General features: G+C 38.0%; 1 protein-coding gene across 5 annotated transcripts in view; it reads left to right on the top strand.

The window, feature by feature from the left end:
* Positions 1 to 19,243, top strand: part of POU6F2 (POU class 6 homeobox 2) — a 298,117-nt gene that overhangs the window by 246,016 nt on the left and 32,858 nt on the right. The gene's annotated exons all lie outside the window — the stretch shown is intronic.

Raw genomic sequence — 19,243 nt, 5'->3', positions numbered from 1 at the left:
ATATCCAACCTTTTGAAAACATCACAGTATTGCAATAACACAGTATTTAAAAGTCCAGTAACCCTGTGATTCTCAATATATGTACCATTTGTCTTCTTCCACCGTTGTAGGTGTAGCAACAGACAACTATATTAATATTCTATTGTGCTATTAAGACAAGGCGTTTTATAAACTGTAGAATTTTGGCATTACTTCATGGCGAAGCATTTCTGCAATGTTATTAAATACTTTCCTTAAAGGAACACAAATTAAATTTTAATGAGATATCCATGATGTATAAAACTGGGTGGCTTTTTTATTTGTTGATTATCTAAATTAAGCAATTTGAAATGAATCTACCAGTCTGTGATGCAAATTTGGAAGAAACTTCTGTTTTTAAATTTTCTGAACAAAAATTTGAGCAAAGTTAGTAATATTGAGTGTCTAAAATATAAATTGTTTATTGCTTGAGATATTGTTACCTGTTATGAAGTATTTCAGCTTTGGTCTTATTATGGTGCAGAAATATATACATCTGAATTCATGTATGTAGATAATTCTATTACTGCAACATGCATTAATTAAGTAGTTTCATATTGTAGCCACTGTCATTCTTTATTTCATTTACTAGAAATGAAATTAACACAACTACTTTTTGCATAAAATCTCTTTAGCAAATCTGTCAATATTACTTATGACTTGAGCAGATAACTGGGTAATCTGTTTATCATTATTCTAAACCTGGTGAATTAGGTGCCCAGTTATATCAGGAGTGCTTATGTGGTTGTTAGGGCCCAGTAAACATTTATTGCAGTAATGCAACTTGTGTGATATGTGAAAGTTTAGTTTCTACTCTCACTGTTTACTGTAGGGAAAAGGAAAAAAATAAACAAAAAAATCACAAAAAGTATGATTTTTTCCTGATAATTTTCTATTGTCGTGTTATTTAATTGGAAAAGAGGATATATTTTCAAATTTTGCCCATTAAAAATCAAAGGCAGCACTTAGAATGTGCTACATTTTTTAGCATAACACATAAACAAAGATGCATCCTGAGCTTACTATCCCCATCCAAGTCCCAGGAAAAAAAATGCTGACCTTGTTATATTTACTGGGTGGGTGCAGAATTGTTCCATCACTACCCCGAGGGTTGAACGATGGAGCTTGTCAAAGTGAGGCCTTATCTAATGAATCATCTTATCGCAGGTGCACACCACACATATTAAAGGAGGATTGTATGAACAATGTGCCCTCTACAATAACCTTTCAATGTCTACTTTAACCCTTGTTTCAATCCCTTTTCATCAAAGGATCATTTTATGCAGCCAGCTTTAAATGGAGGCTCTCAAAAGCCTATTAAGATTTCTGGAGGGATGGGGTATTGGTTTGGAAGAGAAGTTGGTTATAATACCTATAACTCATACTCAGATCAGCTTCAACCTACAAACCTGCTTGTTTCTATCTGTGCTCCAGAAATGGTTCACAATCACCACTCACCAGAGGCACTTGGCACCAAAACTGTTCATTGTAAGAGCTGAAGATAAAAGACTGTATCACCAAATGAAACTACAGGTTCCATCAGACTAAGTCTTGTTTATTCCACATATAATATGAAGTCCAGTAATTCCACAAGTTGTAGAGAAAGGAAGAATATTCTATTATTTTTGGATGAAACTACAGAACATGACTGACTAGCTCCTTTAAATAAAGGCTGGTTTTTTATTACTTATTTTTGGAGATGTTTCCTGATTTATAATCAGTACCTCAGACCTCACTGCAATATAAATAAATATTAAGTAGGTAAAGTAACACTGATTTTTATAATATTCAGCATAAAACCACATCGCTTATAGCATTCTTCTGAAATTATTCATGTGCAAAAAAGGACTATTCAGTATATTTAAATTATATTCCATAAATTAAATTACATTCCTTGCAAATTAAATAAAATCATAGAAACTAATATTTTGTCTCTTCACAATTGAGAACATAAGTGAATGGTAACTTGTGATACCTCAATTTGTGAATGGTCTTTTTGGACCTTATTAAAAAGCTGTATTTCCATGATATGTTAAGAATCTGCTCTTTGAACATTTTCTTCTTCAAAGAATCACAAGTGAGATACCTGAAATTCCCTCCTGCAACTATAAGGCTGGGTGACTTGTTAGATTCTTTGTATGTGAAGTCTTTGTAACTATATGCTGCTCCTTTTATAGAAAGTCAGGGCTTACGAATGTCTACCTATCTGCCTAAATATATAGTGATCAGCAAACCCAGAAGACAGGAAGCTGTAGGTCAAATCAAAGATCCTATGGCAAATTTAGGGAAATGATCTTTTAAATGACATACAGCATGGTCTTAATACCCAATAGTCTAAGAGTTCGTACAATCTCAATAAATATATATATTTATATATATGTGTGTGTGTATATTTAACAAATATTTATGCTGTGTACTTGTTAATAATTTCATTTTTGTTTGCACAGTAATTCTGTGATTTGTTTATCCCTTGGATGGCAATATAAACTGTAACACCAGAGCTCCCCAAGACCACTGTAGAAAGGAGATCTAACCCATTGGAATAATATGTCTAGATCACCTGATTAATTTGATATAGTACAGATAGAAGACTCTAAATCAAATTTTCATTTTCAGAGGCGTATTATGAAGAGCTATTGGCCCATGTAACACTGCTTATATTCTGTTTGCCCTCAGCACTTTCCAGGAAGCATTTGCAGGGCTGGACATTTATATATTAATTATAAAGGCAAGGGTAGCAGAAATGCTAGAATCTACCTTGTCAGTCGATAACACTCTGAGCTACCCACCCTTCAGCTTCAGCCTGCCCTTATAGTAGGATCGTAGTAGTTCCACTTCTGTACTTGAATTCTTTATAAGAACCAGAAACTCCTCTATTTCTATCTGCAAATCAATGGAAATATTAAGGGGCTTGAGTGTGTTTGCTGTGTCTATTAAGTTCATTATATGTTGATTTTAGTTGGTTTTTTTAGCTCCTTTGTAAAGACATGGATTGATTAAAAAAAAAAAAAAAAAGTGGAAACATGGCTGATGCTTCTGCATTCTATAAATGCTACCTGCAAGCAAGATTTCTACCTGACTAAAACATAAAACTAAATTGTCTCTCAATTGCATTCATGTAAATCTTTTTACATCAGCAGAATCAAATACATTTAACCAAGGCTGCTGAGTAAGATTGGTTTCATTTTTAGAAAGATGTGAGCTCTCTAATTGTGGGGAAAAAATTAAGCCTAATTCAACAGTTTCAAAATACCATTTTTACTTTAAGGAGTAAAAAAGTAGTATGACAAGTGCTGTTGATGTTCGGAATTGTTTTGTGGTTTAAGAGGGCAATACATTGCATTTTCTGACAGTTTACTAAGAAGAGTTTAAGTATGGTGTAATTGTACAGTGTATATTTCAGTTGAACTGGAAATCTAATATAGATAGCATACATAGAATCCAAGCATGTCCTTGAAGGAACTCATCCTTCATTGTGCCCATGGCTTCCTCTTTAGATACAAAAACCTTCTGTTATATGAAAAACCTTGGACAGTTCTACTTCAGCAATTAACAAAAATAACTAATTTTTGAGAGTTGTAGTCTACAAGTAGCTTAGAAAACTAAATGGAGAGAGAGGCATTGTTGATCCAATTAGATAATAGGAGTACTTTGGTTCTTATTATTCTGATGAGAGGGTACACGTTTGCTCTTTGAGCTTCTTGATGGTAAATGGTGCTAATGAGGCCTGATGGATTCCCTGCTCCTAACAAGCCTCTCAGCAGAACGAGTGATTACAATGGAGATAGATTTGATGGGATGCTCTCTCTTTTGTAGTGTCTCAGCTGCTGACACTCTGCGACATAATCAGGTCACAGAGCCGGTCACAGCCATCAGCAAAAGCCATAGCCCTATCCCTCATTACTAAAGTGCATTATTCAGTTCCAGGCCCTCACAATACTGCCAAGGGCCTTTTCTTCTTCTTTTATGTTAAGCATCAGTTCTCAAATACAAGGGTTAATAAAATCATCAGCTAAAGAACTAGTAAATTAAAGAAATGGAAATAAAGTGCTCCCTTTCAAATCCTTTGAAGGATCACAATTAAATAACCAGGGAATTTCTCATCACCACGTACTCTACAGTACAATGTAATATGTCATGTGCAATAAAAACAAGGAATAGGATTTTAAAAAATAGCATTGTCCTTATTGTAGACTGGCTTGGAAAGCACTGAAGTATCTCTCATTCAGAAGGGAAATTCTGCCTTGCCAACTATCATATACATACATGTAGACAGTATTATTTTCACAGTTTTCTGGGGGCATTTTTTGTAGGTTTTTCCTTGTTTGGTTGTTTTTTCCTGTTTTTTTTTTTTGTTGTTGTTGTTGTTTGTTTGTTGGGTTTTTTTGTTTTGTTTTGGGGTTTTTTTGTTTTGTTTTGTTTTGTTTTTCTCAACAGGGTAAGAATTACTTGCAAACTGAATTTATGGTCCTAAGCATAGCAGCTGTCTTGTCTTAATTAAAGTGGCTGAGGACACAGTCTGAAAATATATGACAGGCCGTGGCGGTAGGACCAACTGAATCCCACAGATGAGACCATTGCCTTCTTATTGAGAATGAGCTAATTTCAAAATGGTGGGGTGAATAATAATTTTAGATTTTTCTTTCTATTCTGACAATGCTCAGTTGAGGCTCTCTCACTTTTAAAATCTGAGTGTTTAAATCCATTTTAGTTAAACTGATGAAAAAAAAAAGCAGTCTGAATTTTTGTTTGTTTCAGTTTAATTTCAGCTGATTCGGAGCAGGTTTCAGCTAAATCAAATCTGATTTTCTGATACTGAAATGTATAGCTTTACAAGGTTTTACAGTTTATTTTAAATCACTTTGAAGTACGTGTTCTGTGACAATAGTATATTCTTTTTTGTAGAGGTATATACATTGCTACTTTTACCTTGCTCTATTCACTGCATTTTTGTTTGTTTGTTTGTTTTTTAATCTGTGTTCTGCTGGTACAATATGACAAGGAAATGAGTATACGCACATAAAAAGCCACTTCTAAAACTTCCAGGGTTCTTGAGCTGCAGCTGCAAGAATCTCTTGACAGTTGCAGGTCAATATAAAGATCTGTGCAAAGTAGTATAAACAATACTACAAAATCAGTAATATTCTCCAGGAAGATATTTTAGATACTGGCATGTGACCTGGACTTTGTTTTTCCCCAGCCACAAAATCAGCAGCTGTCACTGGGAATGCAAAGTGAATCTCCTTCTAGGACTTAAATGCAGGATAATGATTCTTACTTCTATGTTTTGTTTGTTTGTTTGTTTTTAACTGTCACATAATTTCTAAGGGGCCCAAAGTAATGAGTGTCAGTCCTCAAAGTCCTTCTGAATATGTCTAATTCACACTGTTCTTCAGGTGTGCTGTGTCCAAATGCTTTTCCTCTCAACAATCACTAGCACTGCTACATCTGGTTCAGCTTTGCAGCTCTAATACATGTTACACACTAATGTTTTAGCTCTCACAACATCTAACGGTACTTAGAAAAAACTTAACAATAATTGTTTAAATGGTGGCTACTAACAATGTCATCCCAAAGTGAAGATTGACAGAAATCTGAATAGGTGATATTGGACTGGTATATACTAAGGAAATTAAATGAGAAGCCTGAGCTAATAAAAGATACATGTTTTGAAGGAATGATTAGAAAGGGTTATTGTAACACTCAGATAACAGTAAGATTTAAGAACATTCCTTGGGAAAGTCTTTGCCAGGAGAATCTGTTTTGACAGGCCTTCATATTAATATATTAAATTAATATATTAATATATATTAATTTAAAAAAATATTAAATTAAATATTTTTACTCTCAAAGTTTCAGTGAGCTGAAAACATGCAGCCTAGCTGTTCACAGGAAAAAAAGGGCACACTCTATAAGGAAAGGTCAGTTGTAAGAGAAGGTTTGTTTTTTCTGTTGGCTTCCCCTCCCTACAGCTAAACAACAAGGAGTCTGTTTGTTTAATTACCTCCCATGTGAATTTGAATCAAAAGACAAATAATTTAGCACTTCTGCTGACTGTGTCTTAATTTTACTGTAGAGTCTGTCTTACCTCAATTGCAGCTTTAGTGACATAAAAATAAAAAGGTATGGACCAAAGTCTCAGGCAATGCAAACTGGTAGTTTCACTGAAGTAGGAAGGTAGTGAGAGTAGGTTTATTTAAACCACAACAAAAGAGGGCTAGCCTGTTTTGTGTATTTTGGAGAATGATCACTGATAGGTTTTGCATATCCACATTGTTAAAAACAGTTTTGGAATTTAGAACATTTAGCATCTGCAATGTGGAAAATTGATATTCATTTCTTAAATTCACAGAAGGAAATTCCTAAACACCACCAAATTAATCAGAGAAAAAAATAGCCTTCTCTTTGAAAATAAAAAAAATTAAAAAATAAATAAAAATTCAGCATTAAAAAAATTCAAAATTAATTGGTTGCAAAAATGCTTCAGAATCACAGTATTACAAGCTCTAAACCTGCTTGGACAAAGAAGCCAAACTGAGTGTAGAAGCAACACTACGTTCCTCCAAAACTTCTAGAAAATCAGTGTTAGAATGGAGCAGTTCAGACTAGTTGATGACCAAAACTCTTCAAGAGTCAACAAAACACTTCAAGAGTCAAAACTCTTGAAGTGGAGGAAACTCCAGTTTTCCAAATAAATAAATAAATAAATAAACACCAAGACAAGAGTCAATATGTTGTGAATAGGAACTGCAAGGGCAACATGATTAAGAATAATGTAGAATTTTTCCCTACTGCAAAATATATACAGGAACTGTACTGGTTCACAGCTGCAGCCTCCATGAGATTTACCAAGAAAAGGTTAATTGTGTACCGAAATTCCTATGCGTTTGAAAATTATCAGCATCTATCCAGAAAGGCCTCTGAAATTTCTTTCATTTAGATTGCATCAAATCTTACTTCATACTTCAGATCTATAGCCTCTTGCCTGGATCTCTGTCAAAGTTCTGGATCTGTGACAATTTTTTTTCAGAGATGTCTAAGTATTATTTTCAAAACCAATTTAATTTATATACCTATAAGAGCCTGACTTTCCCTCAAGACATGGTACGTTTATGTATCACAAACAGTGCCATTTTAGCTCAGATCCCAGGAGACAAAAGCCTTAGTAGTATGATATTCAGGGTGGACTAATTAATCCTCCTTCTCAACAAGGTGACATAGGATCTAGCTCATTAGCCATTAGCTCTAGCGTCTGGTAGCATGCTGTATTACATGTAGTATAGGCACTTGGTAGAGAGCCTTACAAGCCTGAAGCATTTAGGTACTTTTGAAAATGTTATTCACTGATCTAAATTAAATCTTTCCAGTGAGAAATACTGTCCTTTTGTCAGTGTCTTCTTAATTACTCTTGCATGGAGGAGAAAGCCAAAGTAACTAATATTTCTGCTTTCCTACCATTTTCGTGAAAGCTGACCAGTAAATAAAGATGCACCTACTACTCCTATAATCTGCCCAGATCATGAGGGGGTTATAAGCATGGTGAATTTTCATTGTTATCTCCAGTGACACACATCACAGTCAATGAAATCTCTGCTCTGTGGAAGTTCTTACACTGCTCTTCTTATCATTGCATCTTATCACCTTCGAGTAACGTATTAAGAACATGACTATTGACTGTCACAAATCAGTCTTCTCCTTCCAAGTAGAACTTTGTAGTATAAGGCTGTATGTCTGATAAGAGCATTTTGTTTTGTGTCATTTATTTAAGATTTTGTTTTCTTTCACTTTGCAGTTAAGGTTTTATTTTCATCTAGTTTTTAAAAATCCTTTTGAGGATTCATATTGCTGATATTTGCATTAGAGAGACAGATAACAGGAACGTGGTCAGCTTTTGCAGCAGAATGTGGTGAAACCAGTGGTGGTAAACTGATAAACAGTGCTTTATTACTGTTGGAATTTATTCCAAGCCATTGACCAGTCTCAGAAAACAATTTTTGCTGTACTCAGAGAAGTTTTGACCGTTATTATTCCAGAAGACTGAATTTAGTTATGACCTCTGTCCAGGAGCATTAGGTGACTATTTAGAGTCCTGAGAATCTGACAGTAGAGGAACTTGAATATAAATGCTGAATTCTTCATGTTCATCAAAACTCTTCATGTTCATCCCTTAAGATGGCATTAACGAGGGAATAGATAGAGTTGATACATGTAGACAATGGCAAGAAATGTCCTTTCTATATTACTGATGTTTCCCAAGCAAAGTGAAAGTTTCATGCTCAGGGATATGACATCATTGCATGCCTCCAGGAGTTGACAAATTTGAGAATAATTTGAGGCAACATCATCATAAAACTAGAAGTGATAGAAGTCCTGCTATGTGATAAATTAACATGAGTATGGCATCCAAGACTGTTCTTAATTTTGTCATTTCTCCTTTGGACTGCCCTAAGCTTCTTAAAGGATAGTGCTTTGTGAGTTTCAGTTAAGAAAGGCTATAGGAGATCACTATGTGAAAAGTAGAAGTTGGTGTACAATGATTCATAATCGAGGTCCTTACTTTAAACAGAAGAATGAAAGAGTGCTGCTGCTATTTCAGGAAGGCTTGGAATTTCTTAGAAGTCACAAGTCTTGATGTACAAAAGAAGGCCATTGGACTTTATTGTAGGGATGTAGTCTTGACATCTGATTGTGAATCATAGAATCATAAACTGTCCTGAGTTGAAACGGACCACAGAGATCATCTAGTCTCAACCACCCTGCTATGTGCAGGGTCACCAATCACTAAACCAAGCCACCCAGAGCCACATCCAGCCTGGCCTTGAATGCCTTACAGGGATGGGGCATCCACAACCTCCTTGGGCAACCTGCTCCACTGCATCACCGCCCTCTGAGAGAAAAACTTCCTCCTAATATCTAACCTAAACCTCCACTGTCTCAGTTTAAAGACATTCCCCATGTCCTGTCACTATCCATCCTCATAAACAGCTGTTCTGCCTCCTGTTTATGTGCTCCCTTCAAGTACCAGAAAGCCACAGTGAGGTATCCCTGGAGCCTTCTCTTCTCCAAGCTTAAAAAGCCCAGTTCCCTCAACCTTTCCTCATAGGAGAGGTGCTCCAGCCCTGTGATCATCTTAATGGCCCTCCTCTGGACCCGCTCCAAGAGCTCCACGTCCTTTCTGTACTGGGGGGCCCAGGCCTGGACACAGTTCTCCAGATGGGGCCTCACAAGAGCTGAGTAGAGGGGGACAGTCACCTCCCTCTCCCTTCTGGCCTCTCTTCTTTTAATGTAGCCCGGAACACAGTTGGCCTTCGAGGTTGCAGGTGCACACTACTGGCTAATATCCATCTTCTTGTCCACCAGGACCCCAGGTCCTTCTCCATAGGGCTGCTCTGAAGATCTTTCATCAGTCTGTAGAAACACTTGGGATTGCCCAGGCCCAAATGCAACACCTTGCACTTGGCCTTGTTGAACTTCATTAGGTTCTCATGGGCCCACTACTCTAGCTAGCCTGTCCAGGTCCCTCTGGATGGCCTACCTTCCCTTCCGTGTATCGACTGCACTGCTCAGCTTGGTGTCATTTCAAAACTTGCTGACGGTGCACTCAATGCTGTCATCCATATCATTGATAAAGATGTTAAAGAGCAGCAGTCCCAAGACTGATCCCTGAGGGACACTACTTGTGACCAGCCTCCACCCTGACATGAAACCATTAATCAAAATCCTTTGGCTGTAACCAGACAACCAATTCCTAATCCACTGAACAGTCCATCCTTAAATGAATGTCCTAAAGGTGCCAGTGTGGAGATAAAATCTGGGGATCCCATGATTGTAGAGCAGTCAGCATTTGTTTTGAATTCTGAAAGGGTGAGGAGTCCAGATATATTAGCAATATCTTGAGAAGAATTTCAAAAAGAATGAAATATTCTTCCATAAACAGTCTTCATAAAAATAAGTTTCAGAAGCGTTTGATTGACTCATTTGACAGTAAGACAACAACTGAGTTGTACTCATGTAGTGTTGGTATCAACAGAACCAACCAAATGCATACCCACGTGCTTCCAAGTAGTACATTAAACAAGAATTGTTCTGGAATAGAAATAACTCAGACTTCTGCTTTGAGTCTGGAATCACAGAATCCTAGAATCACTCAGGTTGGAGAAGACCTTCAAGATCAACAAGTCCAACCACAAACTAACCATAGTACCCTAACTCTAACAACCCTCTGTTAAATCATGTCTCTGAGTTAAAAACATCCAAACGGTTTTTAAACACATCCAGGGATGGTGACTCAACCACCTCCCTAGGGAGACTATTCCAGTGCTTAAATACCCTTTCTGTAAAGAAGCTTTTCCTAATATCCAAACTAAACCTCCCCTGGCACAATGTAAGGCCATTTCCCCTCATCCAGTCACCTTTCATCAGTGAGAAGAGACCAGCACAGCTCTCACTGTAATCATCTTTCAGATATTGAAAGAGAGCAATAAGGTCTCCCCTCAGCCTCCTTTTCCCCAGACTAAACAGCCCCAGTTCCTTCAGTCTCTCTTCATAGAACATATTTTCCAAGTCCTTCACCAGCCTTACCCTTCTTTGGGCCTGCTCCAGCACCTCAATGTCCTTTTTTTTTAAAAAAAAACTGAACACAGTACTCAAGGTGAAGCCTCACCAATTCTGAGTACAGGGACAAGATTACTTCTCTAGTCCTGCTCATCAGACCATTCCTAATACAAGCCAGAATATTGCAAAGAATTGTGTGATGTTTTTTAAGTATGCGTTGCATCTGTGAATAGTGGCAGGGAGTTCAAGCAGGAAAAAAAAAAAAAAAAAAAATCACAGTTCTAACCATGAATGGACATTTAGTCTGTCTTTCTAAATGTGTATATGAGTTTGTCATTTTTTTTCAGAGACTGACAGTGTTAGGCTTCAGCATGTATGCATGTAAATGGCCCAGATATCAAAAAAAAAAAAAAAAAAGGACTATGAAATACCTATGCCAATGTTATTAAATGTATATGATTTTTAAAGTATCTTTTTCACTCAAACTTCCGTCTTCACACATTAATTAAATATTATCTCTGGGATAAGTATCTCTCATAGAAGATAAATGTATTATTGTCACATCATAATGGAAAAGAGTGACAGAATATTTTTCCTTAAGCGTAGAAAAAGAACTTATTAATATAAAGAAAACACTCATACCCCTCAAGCAATTCTGTCTCGTCTTCAGAGGAAACCTTTCCTAGTCTACTCTCATGTCTAGTGCTAGAGATTCAAGAAAGCAATACATATATCCTGCCAGTTTAAAAATCAATCCACTTCTCGGGAGATAATTTAATATCAAGACATGATGTACCCAGTATCTAAATATACATTCATTTTAATGTTTGACGCATCAAATACTCTGACATAGCAAGCTTTCAAAATAAATGGTTTGTTTTAGAGGTTGGATATGTCATATTAGCATCCACCCAGCAGATAAGAGAAAGAGAAATAGATCAGAGAGTGATCAGGACATCAGGGAGACAGTTTAGAGAGAGATGAGAGAGTCCAGGTACATCTTGTAATGTTAAAAAAAAATAATAAAAAAAAAAAAATCTAGCTAGCAAGAAAGAAAATGTATAAATAGGTCACTGCAGCCCCACTGAAAGAAAGTTTAATCTTAACTTTTTAGTCATCATATCCACTCCCTTCATTGCAGCCTACACGTTAAGTTGAGATATGACTTTCTTGATAGCATATACAGACAGAGGGCCACAAAGTACCACAAAGTAAAGAAGGAATTATATGAGACTCATGCAGTGCCCTAGCTTTGAGGTAGAATCAGCACTATTTGGCATGCTAAACTTTGAGTCTTCTTTTTTTTTTCTTATTTCTTCTTATTAACTCTAGTTTGTTGTCACCTGTCCTGGTTTTGCTCTTTCGATTCCTTCCCTAACTGGAAGCATAAAACCATGTGGAAGAAAGAACACTGTTGAACAAATATCCAGTGTCAATATCAATGAAAGACCTCAGAGATCCTGGCATATCCAGTTTCCTCATTCCTGTTCTACTTCCTGTATCTCAACTACTTCTGCTTTTTGTCAGCAGCTCTTTGACTCACACTTTATGTGGGATTCAGTTACTTAAATGTAAGACCTCAGAGGTACTGCAGGTGTTATACAACATTCTGTCCTGCCTTCTGTAGCCAATTCAGAAAAATAGTCTTCCCTCTACGTCTTATCCTGACTAAATTCTAAAGCATTTCATATAGAGTAGATGCCTTACTTATCTCCAGCTGTATTGTTTCCCATTTACATTAATGTGTGCATGTGTGTCCATATACTAATACACTGCTTAGCATACATAAACATCATCAACATAATCTGGTTTTGTGAAGCCCCAGAACCATCACTACAAGCTAATGAAAGACAGGACCAATTTGAAAGGGGTACTAAAATCCCTGGAGCTTACTTGAACCTCCATATCTTCAGGGAGGATGCAGGTACCCCCAATGATTAAAGATTACAATTTTTTTTAATTACCTCATTCAGCCACGCTTGAGTTCCCTGAGCTGAATCTGGGTAACCTGGACACAGGGGAAAATAAACTAAGCCTTCTCAACTTAGCATGAGAGATGCCATGCTGCTCTCTTTTACCTCATACCTGTCTCTAGAGTAATGTTAGAAATGTATAATCATGACTGTACACTCTGTATTGATTGTATACAGTCTATTAATTGAGAAATAAAACTAGGTTGTATTTTTCTAACTGTTTAATTCTCACCGAGAGCTGAATAATAGTGAATGATTGCAAAATCGAACCTAAGGTATTCTGTGCCTTAACACACTACCCCTTCACTGCTAGGTAGAACCACATGGCCTAGTATTGGCAAGCTCTGCACAGGAAGACAGAGTGAGGTATTTAAAAGGTCAAGCAAATTATTTTGAAAGAAAATCCTTTAGCTAAAGGAGAAAGTTTAGGAATCTCTGGGCACAGGAGGTTGATAAATCATAATGTTCCCACCTTTGAATGTGAACAACATTTAAATGTGATTAGAAAAGAATGCCACATTCTCCTCTGACATATTACAAAATTTTTGCTACAATGACTGAAACACTGTCCTGCACCATATCCTGGTCAAAAAAAATTGGAGAAAAATGGATTTGATAGATGGAACACTCAGATGAATATGGAACACTCAGGTGGCTGGATGGTCACACCCAGAGTTGTGGTTAACAGCTCAGCGTCCAAGTGGATACTAGTGACAAGTGGCATTCCTCAGGGATTGGGGTTGGGACTGGCAACACGGACAGTGGAATTGAGTGCATTCTCAGAAAATCTGCAGATCCCAAGCCGAGTAGTGCAATTGACTAGAGGGAAGGGATGCCATCCAGGGACTTGGACAGGTTTGAGAGGTGGGCCCATGCCAACCTCATAAAGTTCAATGAGACCAAGTGTAAGCTCCTGCACGAGTCAAAGAAATCTCAAGCACAAAAACAGGGTGGGCAGAAAATGGCTTAAGAGCAGCCTGGGGGAAAAGAATTCAGGGGAGTCAGTTGATGAAGATCTCAACATGAGCCGATAATGTGTGCTTGCAGCCCAGAAGGCCAACCATATCCTAGGATGCATCAAAAAAAGCGTGACCAGGGTCAAGAGAGGTGATTCTGTTGTATAAGTTTTGCTTATATGGAATTTCTTTTCCAATAGCATATTGCATCCTGTGTTTTGGAAATAAAATTTCAGTGGTAAGTGTGAAAAAGTCTTTTTTTTTTTTTTTCTCAATACAGATAGGAATGTATGTGTTAAATATTATTGAGTTGAGCTCAAAATCTTATAAAAAGATCCATCAATGAAAATCCAAGAAGCATTTACTGAGGCAAGTTGCACCTTTGGCTCTCTCTTGCCTTTTATTTCTCCTTAAAATCATATGCAGTGAAAAGAGAAAAAACATAAATGATGCATGCCTGATTCACCTAATCATGTTAGTCTCCAGCAACAGCACAAATGCAGAAATGTTTAAATCAGCTTTATGCTACCCAACATATAATGCAAACCGGGCCCTCAAGAACATATAGTGAGGGGAGACAAATGGTCATTATCTCAAGAAAGCCTCTTTTCATTGAGTGTGCATGGAATCATAAAATGGTTTGGGTTGGATGGAACCTGGATGGAATGGCTTTGATTGGGATGGATCAAGTTCCAACTTCACTTCCACAGGCAGAATTGCTAGCTGTTAGGTCAAGTACTAGATCAGATTGCCCATCCAACCTAGCCTTAAACACCTCCAGGGACAGGGCACCCACAACCTCTCTGAGCAACCTGTTCCAACACCTCACCACTCTCAGTAAAAAACTTCCCCAGACATCTAATCTAAATCTTCCCTCCTTTAGTTTAAAACTATTCCCCCTTGTCCTACCATTATCTACTCATGTAGAAAGTTGATTTCCCTCGTGTTTATAAACTCCCTATAAATATCAGAGGGCCACAATGAGGTCTCCCTGCAGCCTTCTCTTTTGCAAGCTGCCTTCCTTTTCTCCACCAATGCTGTCACTCCATTATAGAAGGCCACCAGATTGGTCAGACATGACTTTCCCTTGCTGACGCTGTACTGCCTTGCAGCATCTGTCCAACCTGACCTTTAATGTCTTCAGAAACACATCTACCACCTCTCTGGACAAGCTGTTCCAGTGCTTCACTATCCTTATGATAAAAAATAACTTCTTCATATGTCCAATCTAAATCTCCACTCTTTTAGTTTGAAACCATTTCCCCTTGTCCTGTCACAATAGACCCTGCTAAAGAGTCTGTCCTCTTCATTCTAATAATCCCCTTTAGAGACTGCAAGGCTGCTATCAGGTCTTCCAGAAGCCCCAGCGCACTATGCCTGTCATTGTAGGAGAGATGTTCCATCTTCAATCATTTCAATCTTCAATGATCTTCAATCATTTCTGTGGCCCTCCTTGGACAGATGCTAACAGGTCCACGATTCTTCTGTAGTGAGGATTCTGCATCTGGATGTAGTACTCCAGGTGATACGTCTCACCAGCACAATGTAGATTGGCAGGATTACCTCCCTTGACTTGCTCACCACACTTCTTTTGACACAACCTAACTGGTCTCACCATTAAAGACAAATGTAGAAAAGGCATTGAGAACCTCAACCTTTTCCTTATCCTCCTTTGAGTTTTTCAGTGAGCTTCTTACTTTTCCATGTGGGTGGGTCTTTTGTCAACTTTATCTGTATTCTTACTCTTAGGGATGCACCAAACTTCAACTTGGAGTAAGTGGTGCCTGAACATCAACCAACTCTCTTGGGTTCCCTTACCTTCCAATGCTCTAACCCATGGGATTCCTCCAAGCAGGTCTTTGAAGAGGACAGAGGACTCACCTGAAGTCCAGGAAAAGCTTCATCTCCCCATGGTAGTCACTGGAGTTTTAACTCAGATCCTGGTAGCACCTGATGATGGGCACACAGAACTTACCCTGTTTGGAGTATTTTTCAGTTTTTGGTCTGTGGTCCTGTTTTGCTTTTTCACTTGTTTGTGTTTTCTGTATAAATAGAGAATTAGCATCCCAGAGACCAAAGGTAATGATATCTGTTTTACTTATTTAGTGTGTACTCAACTTGAACTAAAAAATGGATTGAAATGAGAAAGGATGACCTTTCTATTCAGTAGCTTTTCTTGGAAGTAGGATTAAGTATCTAATCTGTGGCGAGTTATTATTTAGAAACCAGTTGGGAATAAATGAACTTTTCATCTCTGAGATTCTTCTGGTTTAAAAGAAGACTTTGAGCCTGCAGTAGTCAAGATGAAATCTCTCCCTTTGATAAATTACTTTATACATTTCTCTGGGCATTTACCCTATTATTTTGGTTGTACTAAATCCTAAGACCGCAGGCCAGCTTAAAAGAATTTCCAGCACAGCTCCAAACAGCATAAGAACTTCTGTTCTAAAAGTAGCCTTACTGCCTGTAATCAAATAGTTTTAGTTACACATCTAAGTTAAACTGATCAAATACGTTTTGAAGGTTGACCATCATAATTATCTCCAACTTTACTAAATAAAAAGCTCATGAGCTGAGATAAGGACAGGGAGATTGCTCATCAATGAATATCACAGCAAAACATTCAGTGTACGGAATTTAATATAATTTATTGCCTATTGCTAACAAGCTAGAGCAGTGAGAAACTAAAAATAAGCTAAAAATACATCTCCCTGCCCCTCTCTTCCACCTTCTTTGCCTCCTGTCCTTAACTGACACAAGGTAATGAGGACTGTGGTCAGTCTAGAACTGAATGGGAACCACTGAATTCCAATCTGAACCTCTGATTAACCACCTGAGGTGAGCAATAAGTCAGTCCTGGGAGCACAGGTGAAGGCAATTCTCCTGTGCTACTGGAAGGGGTGAAGCCCAGCTCCACCTGTCCTAGACCCCATTTAAGAGCTGACTACTACTGGGGAAGGATTTCTTTTGGAGACTGTTCCTTGTGGAGACCTTTAGCAAGCCCAGGATAAGCATAAGCTTCATCCATTCTTCTCTAATGTGATAACTTGTTTAGCCTAACTTTTCTGTATATTTCCTAATTATAACATTGGTATATTCATTGATACACAGATACACTTCATCTCTGCCACTTCTTCATAGTCACTCTGCCCCTACTCCGGTGTGGTGTCTGTTCAATGCTTGATGGACTTCCTACAGGCTGTAGCTCTCCATGTACTGCTCCAACATGGCTGCTTACCATTAGGGTTCATCCTTTAGAAGACTATTTCAGCACATGTCCCTGCCAGTGGCAGCTCCCCCAGCCCTGCTGCTCCAGTGCAGCCTCCTCTCCAGGGGTGGCAGCTCTGGTCTGTGACTGTTCCTGCAGGGGCTCTCCATGGCCTGTGGCCTCCTCCAGGCTATATCCACTGCTGCCCTAAGGGCTCCTCCAAGAATGTATGTGGAGACTGGCTCTGAGTTGTGCCCACAGGCTGCAGAGGGAGAAGGTGCTCCACCACAGGCCTCTCCTGGGTTTCAGGGGAACTTCAGCTCCACATCTGGAGCAGCTTCTGTCCTCCTTTTGCACAGACCTTGGTTGGTGGCTGCAGAACTGATTCTCTCACATTTTTTACATCTCTCACCAGCTGCTGTTGCACAGTAGTACTTCCCTTCCTTAAATCTGCTTTCCTGAGTCACAGTCAGCATCACTCACACCTCAGTTTGGTAGCAGCTGGAGCTGGCTCTGATCTGATGTGGGGCAGGTGCTGGGCTCTGTTCACAGGGGCCAATACTTCAGACCTCCTGCTAGAAATACCTTGCCACATAATCCCAAAGCAATGGTGTCCTTAGTAATCTACTAAACAAGAACTGAGAATCATACAGCTTTCTTACTCAAGGCTAGACTCAATTGCATTTGAACACCCTCTGCAGACACTGCAATGAATTTATGGAGTGCAAGATAATGTTCTTATTACCATGTTACTTTAATAGCAACTGTGAGACAGAAGTTGCCATTTCCACTTTGTACTTTTTCAGTCTATCTTCTGTAAGGGAGATGTTGCTTCTTGTCAATTAACTCACTCTAATTGGCTCCTGTTTCTTCTCTAACTATATCTCTTTGGCTTTGACTGTGGCACAGCACAGCTTTTTTTTTAAATACCTTTTTTTCCCCCTCCAAATTTCCTATCAAAATCACCCCTTTGGAAAGAAAGATATGTGATAAGGAGTTTCAATACTTGTACTATCTCTTTTTTATCTTTTGTGGTTTACAATAGAACCTGAATCATCACAAGAATGCACCATAAGTCTGTATTTCAGATGATGAACATCTGTAAAAGAAGGAGAGGGGGGGAAGGAGTCAACAATTTTCTACCTTATTGTGTCTTAAAAATAAAAATAATAAAATAAAATAAAATCATGATTGTCAGTGGATAAAGGTGCAAGTTTTTCACCTCTAAAAAAAACAACAGTGGTGCAACTTTTCTAGGTATAAACTCATTAACATAATTATAATGAGTTGTGGTCTTTGTTGTGAGAAATTGTTGTGAGAAAGGAGAAATTGTGTGGTCTCACCCTAAAGAACGTTAAAAAAAGCATTACTGACAGGAAATTGAAAAAGTAATATATGTCTGAATGAATATGACAACTTTTTTCTGATAGAGCAGATAGATAAATGTCACATACAAGTTTCAAAATACATTTAATTTTGCCACCACAATGGATATTCTCTTCATAAAATATATATGAATCGTGTTTGAATCATGAAACTTGACTGTGATAAACAAATGCATATTTGATAACCTTCATTTTTTTATTTTTTATTTTCTTTCTGAGAGAGAGGCTTTTTTTTTTTTTTGAGGTTGTTTGTTGTTTACAAATCTTTACATTTTCATTTCTGAGCGATGCAATGTGAGTGACACGTTTTATGCACATTGAGCCTGAATAGACTTCCATTTTAATCTTGGACATGGGTTACTTTTCTCTTCTGGAAGGAACTGAGAAAGGAGACACAGGTAGATGCACAGACTCTTAACTATCTTTGTCAGACATCACTGCGTTTTCTGAGCATTGTTCAGAAGTGGGTGGTGGATAAGAAATGCATGTAAGTATTTGCAGAGCACTGGGCTACAGGAAGGGTCATGGTAGACAGTGCACTGCCTTTTCTATTTTCTTCCACTAAGCAGCAACTCTCAAACTAGAGGCCAGGTTGTCTATGTCCCAAGAGGTTAAAAAGCAGAGTTCCTGTTAAAAGCTGCAGAGTAAATGGAAGTTTTAGATTCTTACAAATGCATGGAGCTTTGGGGGAGGAGGTAACAAGGGGAGTGTCGTCTTGTTTTGCATTTTCCAAACTCAGATTCACCAGGGAAACAAAACTATCTTCTGCACCATTGGAGCATACAGTATATAGTACACATCCTGACAATGTGAAGACTCCCTCATCATTTTCAAAGTAGGGACCACCTTACTTTCTACATTAGCTAACATATCCAAGCTTACAGTTGTTAGTTGAGGCTGCCATAGTGTAAGTGTGTGCTAGAGGAGACCACCGCATCAATGGATGCAGTGGGCTATAGAGAAGGAAGACTATTATAAATCCAGAAGCATCCCTAAGGATTCTAGTGTTGCATATAAAACTATGCTAAAAAGGAAAGTAGAATTATACTTTATTACTTCTTTTATCAGTCTTTTAGTATAAACTCCTGCAAGATCATGAGCAGAACTGGATGAGTTTTGTGGGGTTTTTTTGTTTTTGGGGGGTTTTGT

Source organism: Coturnix japonica, chromosome 2 (assembly GCF_054131305.1).
Source record: "Coturnix japonica strain WE chromosome 2, WE-NBRP24, whole genome shotgun sequence".
In the NCBI taxonomy this organism is placed as follows: domain Eukaryota; kingdom Metazoa; phylum Chordata; class Aves; order Galliformes; family Phasianidae; genus Coturnix; species Coturnix japonica.
The sequence above is the reverse complement of the archived record's forward strand: the minus strand, read 5'-3'. Positions and strand labels throughout refer to the sequence as shown.